The sequence below is a fragment of the Cetorhinus maximus genome, chromosome 2 (genome assembly GCF_964194155.1).
Source record: "Cetorhinus maximus chromosome 2, sCetMax3.hap1.1, whole genome shotgun sequence".
Classification (NCBI taxonomy): Eukaryota; Metazoa; Chordata; class Chondrichthyes; order Lamniformes; family Cetorhinidae; genus Cetorhinus; species Cetorhinus maximus.
This window is the reverse complement of record NC_135880.1, coordinates 203,556,714-203,569,419: the sequence shown is the minus strand read 5'-3', so window position 1 is coordinate 203,569,419 and position 12,706 is coordinate 203,556,714.

Below are 12,706 nucleotides of genomic sequence, written 5' to 3'. Positions count from 1 at the left end.
GTATAATCCATAGATTAAATGGTTGTAATAATAGATTCCACCTAAAAAGTCTCAGACTTCTTTCTCAAAATTTGTCCAAAAACTTCAAAGGATTCTGGTCTGTATAAACAATCGTTTCTGATGAATTGTTTGCAACATAAATTTCAAAATGCTGCAGTGCTAACATTCGATCATTGAATATTTTCTCTGTTGTACATTCAGCCTCTGCGAAAATACCCCATTGGCTTTTCAATTCCAGTGTCATCTTTTTGTAAAAGTACAGCCCCAATGCCTATATCGCTCACATCAATGGCCAACTTGAATTTCTTGGCATAATTGGGTGCTGCCAAAACTGGTGCAATAGTTAATATAGTTTTCAAACTGTCAAATTACTTCTGACACTCCAGTGTCCATTGAGACTTCTTGTACTTTTTAAATAGTTCAGTCAATGGAGCAACCACGTGGCTAAAAGCTTGTACAAATTTCTAGTAAAACCTACTCATGCCTAGAAACCTCAAAACTTCTCAATTTGTTGGGCACAGGGAAATCCACAATATCCTTGGTTTTCACATCTCTCCGAGCCACCTTACCATATCCAGTGGTATGCCCTAGATAAGTAACTTACTCTTTTGCAAAATCACTTTTAGCCAAGTTCAGCACCAAAGTAAGATAAAAGCAAAAAACTGCGGATGCTGGAAATCCAAAAAAAAACAAAAACAAAAATACCTGGAAAAACTCAGCAGGTCTGACAGCATGTGCGGAGAGGACTACAGTTAACATTTCGAGTCCGTATGACCCTTCACCAGAACAGCACCAAACTAGCTTCTTGTAATCGAGAGAATGATTCTTCCAGATGCTGTAAATGCTCCTCCCATGTCTTCACTTTTAGCCAAATTCATCACCAAATTAGCTTCTTGTAATCAAGAAAATGATTCTTCCTGATGCTGTAAATGCTCCTCCCATGTCTGACTAGAAACTTTCGGATCATCAATATTTACAGCATAATTGCTTAGACCTGCAATTATTTTGTTTGTCAGTCTTTGAAATGTTGCAGGTGCATTCTTCATACTAAATGGCATGACTTTAAACTGATACGGTCCATGTGGCATCACAGAAACCAATATCTTCTTTGCTCTTTCCGACAACGGTACCTGCCAACATCCTTTTAGCAAGTCATCTTTGTGACAAATTTCAATTTCTCAGTGCAATCTTCCAACTGTGGTTTATGATAGGAATCCAATTTTGTCACCGCATTTACCTTTCGTTAGTCCACACACAGTCTTTGTGTTCCATCAGTTTCGGTACCAGCACAATATACGAACTCCAGTTACTGCAAGTAGACTCAATGATGTCATTTTGAAGCATGAAGTCAATTTCTTTTTGTACTTGCAATAACTTTGCTGGATTTAATCTATAAGGATGTTGCCTTATTGAAGATGAGACCTGTATAGACACATCTTGTATAGCTAAATCTGTCTTCCCTAACTTATTCCCACAAATAGGTTTGCGTGACTACAATAGCTTTCCAAATCACTTTGTACTTATTTGGAAGGTAACTCAATATTTCATTTAAATTTTCAAGTACCCCCTCATTATCCAATTTGATTAGAGTTAAGTCATTTTCAGAATCCTGCACTTCTACCTCTTCCTCATCATCCATCATCACTGATATTACTTTTTGTTCCTCTTCCCTGCCAAAGTACTTTTTAAGCATATTTACATGTCACACTCTCTGCTTCTTTTTTCTATCTGGAGTATTTATTAAATAATTTACTTCACTCAATTTCTTTTTAACCCTGTAAGGTCCACTAAACTTTGCATTTAATGAATCACCTAATACTGGTAACAGAACTAGAACTTTCTCCCCAGAAATGAAACTGCGAGCTGTCACTTTCTTGCCTGCCTTCATTTTCATTACTTGCTGTGACGTCTTTATATATTCCCTGGCCAACTCTCATGCTCTGTTCAATCTTTCCTGAAATTTGATACGTAGCCCAGGAGAATAGTTTCTGAATCTTGACCCACCAATTTCTCATGAATCAATTTCAGTGGTCCCTTTACCTCATGACCATAAACTAGTTCAAAAGGGCTAAAACCAGTCGATGCATTAGGAGTGCCTCTAATAGCAAATAACAAGAATGGAATTCCTATATCCCAATCCTGTACATAACCCTGACAGTATGGTCTTATCATAGTTTTTAAAGTTTGATGCCATATTTCAAAAGCTCCTTGTGACTTTGGATGGTAAGCTATTGACCTAAACTGTTCTATCCCCAAACTGTTCATTACTTTCTTAAACACCTGTGACCTAACATTTGAACCCTGATCTGATTGTACTTCCTTTGGTAAACCATATCTTTAAAAAAAATTTAGTTGACTCCACCACAATCTTAGTTGTAATATTTCTTAAAGATTTCACTTCAGGAAGCCTGGTAGGCACATCCGTTATTTTTAGTAAGTATTGATTTCCACTTTTAGTCTTAAGGAGGGGTCCTACACAATCAATCATGACTCTAGTAAACCATTCTTCAAATGCTGGTATTGGGATTAAAGGTGCTGGCTTAATCACTGCTTATGGTGTCCCCATTACCTGACATGTGCTGCAGAATTTGACTACATCCCTATGCAGCCCTGGTCAAAAAAAACCTCTATCTTTTTTTCCTACCCTGTGTTTTCCTACTTCCTAAATGTCCCCCCATTGGAATTTCATTAGCAATCCTCAGCATCTCATTTCTGTACCCTAATGAGATAACAATCTAATGTACCTCCCTCAAGCTTTCTTTTGCTGAAACATGATCCAGCCTCCATTTTCTCATTAAAATATCCCCCTTAAGGTAATAACATACTGGAATACATTTTGCTTCTGTTTCTGAGTAAACTGCCTGATATAACTTTTCAAATAATTTTTCTGTAACTCCACTAACCTCTTTAAGTTAAACATTTCAGCTGAATTGTCCTGTAGTCTTTCTTCCTGAGCAGTTTTATCAAACACAATGTCAGCTAATGGGCTTTCAACACCTTCTTGCCTTTGAACTGCCTGCCCTTCTTGTTTTTCTTGTTTCAATCTATGATCTTGTGATCTCGTTACCACACAATCCAGAAATAATCCACAATGCTCCTTCTGTGACACCTCTATTGAAAACACTTCTACAGACTGCTCAACTACCATAGCCAACACCCACATTTGTGATCCAGCTATATCATTACCAAGAATAAATTGAACCTCTGCAATGAGCAATTTTTCCACTACCCCAAAAATAACTTCACCTGACTTCTGTTTGCTCTTTAAATTTATTTTCCATAAGAGGATAGGTTTAGTATGTCCATGAACCCCACTTAGCATCACCTGTTCCTGTAATACTCCCTTTGAATAACAAATATCACTATCCCACAACATTAAGGATTGACTAGCCCCTGTGACACTTAAAATTTTAACATTTTTACCTACTCCGACCTGTACACATGGAAAGACTTTCCCTTCACATACAAAATCTTTAAACATTTCTGCAACTTGCTCTTCAGAATTCTCTTGGGTAAATGGCGAACACATTCCAACTTCTTTACCTATCACTGATTCACTCTGTTTTACTTATACACAAACCATTGGTTTCTCCTGTGCCTGAACCTCAGAACCCACAGCACATTTACTTCCAGAACTTTCCTGCACCGCAATAATTCCAACAGATTCTCCCTGCAATTTCCAACAAAACAGACTGTGTGCCCCACTTTATTGTAATGAAAACACAACTTTCAAATGTCACCCCTAACTCAACACCTTCCTTTTTATTCTGAGAAAAAACTTCCTTGGAATTTCCAGCTATTGCTTTCTTCCCTGACTACTGACCTTCCTTTCACCTTCCCACTTTCTATCCTTTTGCAATTTGAAAGGGTGACAGAAAAAAGGTTTTGTTCTATGAACTAATTCTAATCATCAGCTATCATCAGCTATCTCTGCGGCTTGTCTTACAGAATCAATCCTCTGTTACTCCACATGAGTTCTCACTACTGAAGGGATTGAGTCTTTAAATTCTTCCAAAATAATTACTTCCCTAAGAGCTGCATACGTTGTCTCTATTTTTAATGCCCATATCCACCGGTCAAAATTACTTTGTTTTACTCCCTCAAACTCAATATAAGTTTGCCCAGGCTGTTTTCTCATATTCCTAAATTTCTGCCTGTATGCCTCAGGAACCAACTCAAAATAGCCTTTTTCACCATATCATAATTCACTGATACTTCTTCAGACAGCGAAGCATATATCTTATGCGCTCTACCCACCAATCTGGACTGTAACAATAATGTCCAGTACTCCTGCTGTCATTTCATCTGTTTAGCTATCTTCTCAAAATAAATAAAGAATGCTTCAACAATTTTTTCCTCAAACTTTGGAAGAGCTTGTACAAATCTAAACATCTCCCCATTGGGTTTTAGGTTAAAGGTCCTCAGGATCTGAAATCTCTTTTTTAACTCCCAGCCTTTTAAGCGGGCATTCTCTTTCTCTTTCTTTCTCTCTTTCCATTGCCTCTCTTTCTTTATCCTTCTCTTGCCTGAAATTTCAGTTCCAGCTTCCTTTCTTTCTCCTGGCTTTCTGCTTGCTCCCTCTGAAATGTCCTTTCTCTTTCCTTTGCTTTGAATTCAAGTTTTTTCAGTTCCTTTGCTTGTTAAAATTCAAGCGTCTTTATTTGTAACTGAGGCCTCACTACTTCTAGCTGTGGCTCACTAGTTTCAGGTCGCACTTCCAACTGTAGGGTGCTGTGCTATACCTTTAATTATATCTGATTTCCTAGCCCCTGCAGGTAACCCCAATTGTAATTTATTTGCCAACTCTGTTAACTCACTCTTGGTTACTTTTTGTAACCCAATCAGAGTTACATCTTCTACTCCCAGACAAGTCTTAGCAATTGCCAAAGCCATCTTGCAGTCTCACCACTTATAGAAAACCTCACCAACTCCTGAATTCAAAGTTCTTCTCATATTCATAACCTTAAGATTCACCAATTCCAAACCAATCAAGGAATTACAAATTTATCCCAGATAAGCCCCCAATTGTTATGACACAGTAGTTGGTAAATGCTGAGTTGTTTAAATCCCAGAGTGAAACTTGAACAACTGTCATAACTTATATTTTCAATTGGTATGTTTGAGATGCAGCTCTGAATTCAGGAATAAGATCACCAAGCCTTGGAATTTTTTTTTTAGATTAACTAAATTAAACATTTATTAATTTAACAACAAATTAAACACATATACATGTCTACAAATTACTACCATGATAATTTTTAAACAAATTACCAAATTAATCACTCCCAGGTAAATCTTCACCAAGGCAACAGTAACCCATAGACTTTAAACAGACACCGGGCAAAGCACATTTGACCTCACAAATTCAAAATGAGGTTCCTTTGCAGACACAGTTGTAGGCTTACAGGCTGGTTAGATCTTAAATGTCTCTGACTTGCACACACCAACTCCTTTCTGTTTGTACCTAGCTTTTCCTTTGATTGTAATTTTTCCATTACATTATTAGGCTTTTAACATCACATCTTCTAACAATAACATTTTCATCCCACTAATTTTACTAGTAATATAAACACATTGCTTGGCGTCTCCCAAATAGGTGCAAGATTTTACCCATTCTTTTGAATGTTTTATTCAACAAATGCAAATGTACTCTTTACCTTCTATCCTTACTTAACTAGTTACCCAATTAACATCTCAAACTACTATATATCATAGCACCCATACTAGCTGGCTTTAATCCAATTAAGGCACACACAGACACATAGCCCAGTACAATTCTATTTAAAAAAATAATAATTCCCAATAACATTATAGAAATTAATATCTCTTTGTGACACCTAATAAGGTGCATGTCTATATTTTTCTACACCTGACAATTTAATATTCTTAAGCTATCCTAAGTATTTATCAGAAGTAGAGTGATCCATTGGTTAGAATTTTGTTGGTCCCACACAGGGATGTACTTGTGTTCACTGGAAATCCAGAGAACTTCACAGAATTGAGAATGGAATTGGTCTTTGGCATCCCAAATACAAAACATTTAGGACTATTGTGGATAAAAGCCAAGTACAAACTTCATTCAGTCATCAATGCAACATATTCATTCATGACTTCATTCTTTCTTTCTTGTTGGGATTCGTTTGTTATTTTAGTGCATGGATTCATAAGCCTAAATCTTTGGTCTCTGGATCGAAGGAGACCAGGCATACGACTGAAGATGCACATCAGGACCCAGTAGAAGCCCTGATGCCTGGACATATGTGGGAATTTCCCCGAAAGGTTAAACTTCCAATGGGATATTCCCCTGCTCCCTGGGATCCTGGGCTAGTCTCTGAGTTAGAGTCGGAGGCTTCGGACAGATCCACGGTACTTAACTGGATCCCAGGGAATGTTCAACAGATTGAAACCTGAGAAACTTCACAACTGACCCCCAATCTGCCTCCCTGACCAGCCAACTACCCACCAACCATCCGACCTCCCCACCAACACAACTATCCTCCTGAACACCCTACTATTACTCCAACCACCCAACTCCCCACTGACACAGCCCGATTATGCCCCTGACCACCCGACTATGATTCCAGCCACCCAACTACCCCCCAACCACCTGACTATATCCAGACGTGACCCAACAACCTCCGACCAGAGCCCTATGCCCCCTCGACCCAACTATCCCTTAACCACGCAGCTATCCCCTGACTACCGAACTACCCACCTGACCTGACTACCCACTCATTCACCCACCACACCCACCTCACCCACCTCACCCACCTCACCCCCATCATTCACCTCATTCACCTCACCCACCTCACCTACCTACCCCACCTCAACTACCGACCCATTAACTCACCTACCCACCTCACCCACCTACCCATTCACCCACTCACCCATTGACCCATTCGCTCATCCATCTACTAACCCACACACATTCATTAAAAGACTGGATCATTAAATATTTACCTTTTTTTTTATTTTTAAAGAAAACATGTAAGGGCGAGAAGGTGGTGTAGTGGTAATGTCATTGGGATTAATACTCCAGAGGCTCAGGTTAATGCTCTGGAGATATGGATTCAAATCCCACCATGGCAACTGGTGGAACTTAAATTCAATTTATTAAACCTGGAATTGAAAGCTGGTCTCAGTAATAGTGACCAGGACACTATCATCATTATAATGAACCATCTGGTTCCCTAATGTCCTTTAGGGAAGGAAATCTGCCACCCTTACCTGGTCTGGCCTACATTTGACTCCAGACCTACAGTAGTGTGGTTGACTCTTAATTACCCTCTGAAATGGCCTAGCAAGTCACTCAGTTCAAGGGCAATTAGAGATGGGCAACAAATGCTGGCCTTGCCAGCGATGTCCCCATTCCAGGAAAGAATAAAGGGAGAAAAAGAATGCGGCAGCTTGTGCTGTAAAAAGGGGCGTGTCTTCACGCTGATCCTTTTCGCAGATCTCTAACTGGATTCCTGCCCTGAGGGCTGTCTTCTGGATGCTGCATCGGAAGGTCTGACCTTTTCAAACATAACCAGGTAAGTGCGCATTTTTCTGCCTGATCAGTATCAGACGCAGTGGTCCCATCACTACTCAGACGATTTGAGCCATAATGTTGTAATTTTGCACAGCCAGTCATTTTCACCCCTTTCAGTTTTTCCTGAAATGATTTCCTATCCCCTCCCCATCTTTCTTGAAGAAACTAGGGTATGGACCCAGAATTTGAAACATTAATGCCAAGTTATCTTCATTCAAGTGTGAGCCTAGCCAGCAAGTTCCTGACAGGCTATTCAATCCTGGAGGATATCATAGCTGGGTTCAATCCTGTTCTCATCCAGCATCCAAAGCTAAGGATCTTAGGTGATCAGGGATGGAATTTTCCCTCTCAACCATAAAAGCCCTGTGGTCAACTTGACACTTCCTACCACACACCTCTGGCTGAGTTCTGCCATCACCATGAAACTCCTTTATCCCACATACATTGGAAAATTTGCTTTTTCTTGAGTGTGGGTCCAAGTTCAGTTCCGTCCAAATCGCCACTGCATCTTTCAGTTGGTGGCTGCCCAGTGCCTGAGTGAGAAACTGGAATTGCATTGCTCATCTGTATGGATGGCATGTTCAAGCTGACCCACACAACCAGTATTACCAGGAGCCAGTAAAATTCACAGTTAATGACGAGTCAAACCTCTGGAGAAATTTTGGAAAACTTATCCAGCAGTACTTGCACGGCCTCATAGTGCTGCTATGCAAATTAGGCTATCAGTGGGATAACTCTGTATTATAAGACATTAAGGTTTCACAGGGGTTTGGTGTTTTTATTTCTCAGAAGTACTTACCACAGCACTCTGCCTCTTCACAGGAAGTCCAAATGATGCTCACATTTCTCAAAGGGGTTTCCTACTGCTGAAGAACAAAATTTGATTATGTTTCAATCAGCTACTTAATTCCCATCAGGTCAAATACTCATTATATTCCTTACTGAGACAAACCCTCTTGCAGAGTTCGCTAGCACATGCGATCTTGTTGTTCTAGTTTGTTTTAAACCTGTTTGTATTCTCTATGGGCTTTTAATAGTTGAACGGATTACTCTTTTAAATTAAGTCAGCAATGGTTCCAGCCATTGGACTGCAGCAACCTCAAGCAATGATCTAGAACCGTACAAAATTGCAACACAAATGGATCAATTAATCCTTCCACAACTTTACCACATTGATTCACATTGATCCTTTTTTTTTCTCTCTCTAGCAGCCCCTTGAAGTAAGGAGGACACTTGATATGGAGCCCACGGCAAGTGTTTGCTCATGGAGCTCTTTAAAGTGGGGAGGCTGTTGCACTGCAGCTACCACACAGTTCTGGCTGACCAGGAAATTCTCACACTCTTACCGGTGGCCATAGGCTTTTCAGAAGGATTTACAGGTTGGCAATCAACCTGCTTGGCCACACCACGAGTGGACCATCCATGGCCAACAAGTCCTGGGATGGGACTTGAACCCAGAGTCTCTGGCCCAGCGGGAGGGATGCTACCCACTAGGCCACAAGACCTACATAAATAACTCAGAACAGCAAAGCTAAATATTGAAGATATATTAATCTTCAGGTTGGGAAGTGTGGTAGCCAAAGTTCAGACCAAGAGTGCAAGCCTAATTCTACTCAAGAGGCATCTTTAAAATATGTTTCTCACAAAACCGATTATTGCCTTCTTTCCAGGTTTCTCCCAGCCTCTCTAAATCTTTTGATTGGGTAAACCCAAGCGGAGAGTGAGATAAAGATCTGTCACGTGAGATCTCTACCCTATTCCACATCCAGGTTTCTGAAGTTCCAAGTTTGAAGAGTTCCAGAAGCATAAGTAGTTGATGCCAAATAAGCGGCTGAGTTTAATGGCTACAAAGGTGACAAACCTGATGCAGCCATTTCTGGGAGCCCTGGCCCAATTAAGTCCCAAGCAGGCACTCAGCTGTCAGGCTTCCTGGGGCCTTCAGGTTGGGGATCCCACCTCCAAGAGCTGCTGGCCAATTAGAGGCCAGCAGCTCTTCCGCCCCAGCAGCACCATCAGGAGGGGTGGGCTACTGCTGGACCTAGTGGAGAACTGAGGCAAGGAGCAACCATCTAGGCCCCGGAACCCTGGAAAGTGGGACGGCCATGTCGGGCCAGTCCGGTAGGCCCAGGTAAGGAGAGCGGAGAGGGGTAGGTATGGAAGACAGGGTGGAATCTTCTCATGGGGCAACCCTTGATGACAGAAGGGCCTCCCCAATAGGCACAGAGTGCCCAAACAGAAGGAACCCCACCCATTGCCCGCCAAGGTATACCTGATGGCCTCCCTTTGTGATGGCTGAGGACCCCCAGCCACTGATGTTCTACCAAGGGTGGTGGGATGATGTCCTTAGGAGGCCCTTAATTGGCCATTTAGCATCTCAATTGACTTTTAAGGGAAGTGCTGGCCTCAACATTCCACACCTCTGACTTAACCGGGTGCGGGTCGGGAAGATGACAGTTCTCTACCCCGCCTAATGAAATGGCAACCCCCACACCCTCTGCCAACACCTCCCAACCTGCCCCCCAGGAGCTGCGGGTAGGGGACACTAAATTTTATCTGAGGTCAAAATCACTCCATGAAAATGCACAGTTTCTTAGTTGTCATGCATCCCCTACAGGTGCACTCTAGGAAATCTGGGATCATTCAGGACTGTGCTGGTTATAGAAACAACTTTAATAAACCCCTTAAGAAAAATAATTGGAGGATTTGGAGGCTAATTTTTTTTTTTGTTTTGTTTTTGCTTTACTGGTCACCAATTAGTTTGTCAGAAGCCTTTAGAGGAATTATTTATGAATTCATTATTTTTCATCTACTACAATTGGTATCTTCATGGGTAGCTCCTTTTACTTTTGTTTTTCGGGTAAAGAGGTCTATTAATATTGGGATATGAGGCGTTATGAGAGGCGCTGTGTGCCCATCTACCGGAATCCCCGCAGCAGAATCTACAGGGAGAGGAATACATCCCTCCATTTATTGGAGGAATGGTGCCTGTGGAAACTTTGGGCAGAATTTTCCATGCCCGTTGGCGTCAGGCATCATGGCGAGCGTGAGCAGACAATATGACGGGAAGGCCAAAATCGGTTTCACGCCATCGTTAAATCAGTTTGCGCTTCTCCGCTCCACCCGTCAATGGTGAGCCGCCTTTCCCACCACCAGACATGGGACCGTCATTTTAATACATCTGCATATCATTTTAAGCCCTGCTCGTCAGGATTATCCCACCATGTGAACTTTACTGCCCACATCGGTGGGAAAACACGCCGGTGCAGAACACGTCTTGACAAGTGTGCAGAAGTCGGGACTTTACCATCAGGGCCTTGATCACATCGCAGACACCCGCAGAGTGGAAGATGTTGCAGCCCTACAGCAACCAGATCCTGGGGGAACACGTGCAGTGCATGCTGGGTGGATCTACCACGAAGCAGCTCACGGAAGGTGGAAGGTTACAGTTGAGTGTCTGCTTCGGTACATCGGTGTCTTGGTCATGGTTTGCTGTGGATGATCGTCGAGGGGGTGGAGAGAAAGGCCCAGCTGTGGGTGGGAGAGGAAGGTGTACCAGGAGGTGGGAGAGGAAGGTCTTGGTTCCCCTGGCAGAGGAAGGTTTTGGGAGGGGGTGGAAAGATGGCATCGGGGGGAGAGGCTGGGAGGAGCGCAAGGGAGTATGGGGGAGCAGGGTGAAATGGGTGAGAATGCGGCAACTGAGGAGGTAGATGTGAGGGGGTAGGAGGGTGTAAGAGAAGGAGTTGTGAGGAGGAAGGAGTTCGAAGGGGGTAAGGACTTCAGGTGGAGGAAGGATTCCGGGGGGAGGAAGGTGTAAGGGCAGAGGAAGGAATAAGGAGGGGGAAGAAGTAAGGTGGGGGAGATATCCAGATGAATGTGCAAGGCAGGGGTCTGTGGAGTCAATGACTGCCTCCTGGGGAGCAAACTGAGGGTGGGTGTTGTAGGAGGGAATGGTGAGAATGAGAGAGGGTGGAGTGAGCCAGTGGGGTGGGAGGGTGAGGTTGCGATGATAGTGGTAGAAGGGACGTCAAGGGTGGTTGGCGGGGACTTGGAAGTAGGCACAGGCCCTGGGGGTGAGAAGGAGGAGGTCAGGGAGGTCAATGTGGATGGGGGTGGGATTCTCAGGAAGGTAGGAAATGTGCACATTCACCTGGGCATCCTGGAATGACAAGGGTTCTGGTGGTAGGTGACGGTGGGGAGGTAGAAGGTGATGCCAGGGGTCAACAATGATGGAGGAAAGGACATGGGTGACTGGGGGAGGGGAAAGTATGGAGGAGCTAAAGACATGCTTCAGCAAAATCAAAAGTGAAAGGAGCCTTGTGTTGGGCTGGAACAGGTGCTGCATTTGAGTGAAGTCAGTGGGTGGGTGGAGATGCAGGTCAGCTCAGATGGACAACTGAAAGGGAACCTCAGCGGGCAGCATTGAAAATACTTGGAACATTGAGATTAGTGTGGTGGAGGAAGGATCCGTGTATGTGGGTGAATGCTTGCATGAGGCTCCGAAAGACCCTGGCACACACACACTTCTCCCTCCAGAATCACTTGTGGGTCCGGCTGTGTGCAGCTGAACTGCTAGTGGGGGAGGAGGATGCAGGAGGAGGACTCGTGAAGCCTGTAAATGAAGCTGAAAGACACCATTACACATTATTCAGGGAAAGTGAATATATTTTCAGATTATAAAGTGACAAAATTTGTTCACCCGAGCAACCACTAGTGATCAGAAATTCTTAATTTTTCTAGTCCTACCACTTCTTCTAGGTGCTGCCCTGACATCCGCAGCAGGTGCGGAGACAGCCTGTGTAATGGTTGGCCCTGTTGCCTCTGATGTCTTTGGTGTGGGTTCTCTGGAGAACCGAGGCCTTGGGGGCCCCGGCTTACATTGGTTGTCCTCCTGTGGGCCAGCTGCTCCCTCAGCGGTGACAGAGGATGAGGTTGAGGGGGGCGTGGGAGGACTCAGAGGGAGAGGACACCCTCTGAGATTCCTGAGCGGATGACCTAAGGATGTCCAGCTGCCGCTCCTCCTCCTTTCGGGTGCCCGAGGGCCCCGGCCGACTCCCTGAGGGGAAGGAGCACCTGGAGGGATGTCGAGGTGCCCCATTTCCCTCACGTGTTGTTCACTACAGGAACTCACCATGGCTACCACGATGGATTGCATGTCTGCACGCATCTCTGCTTTCT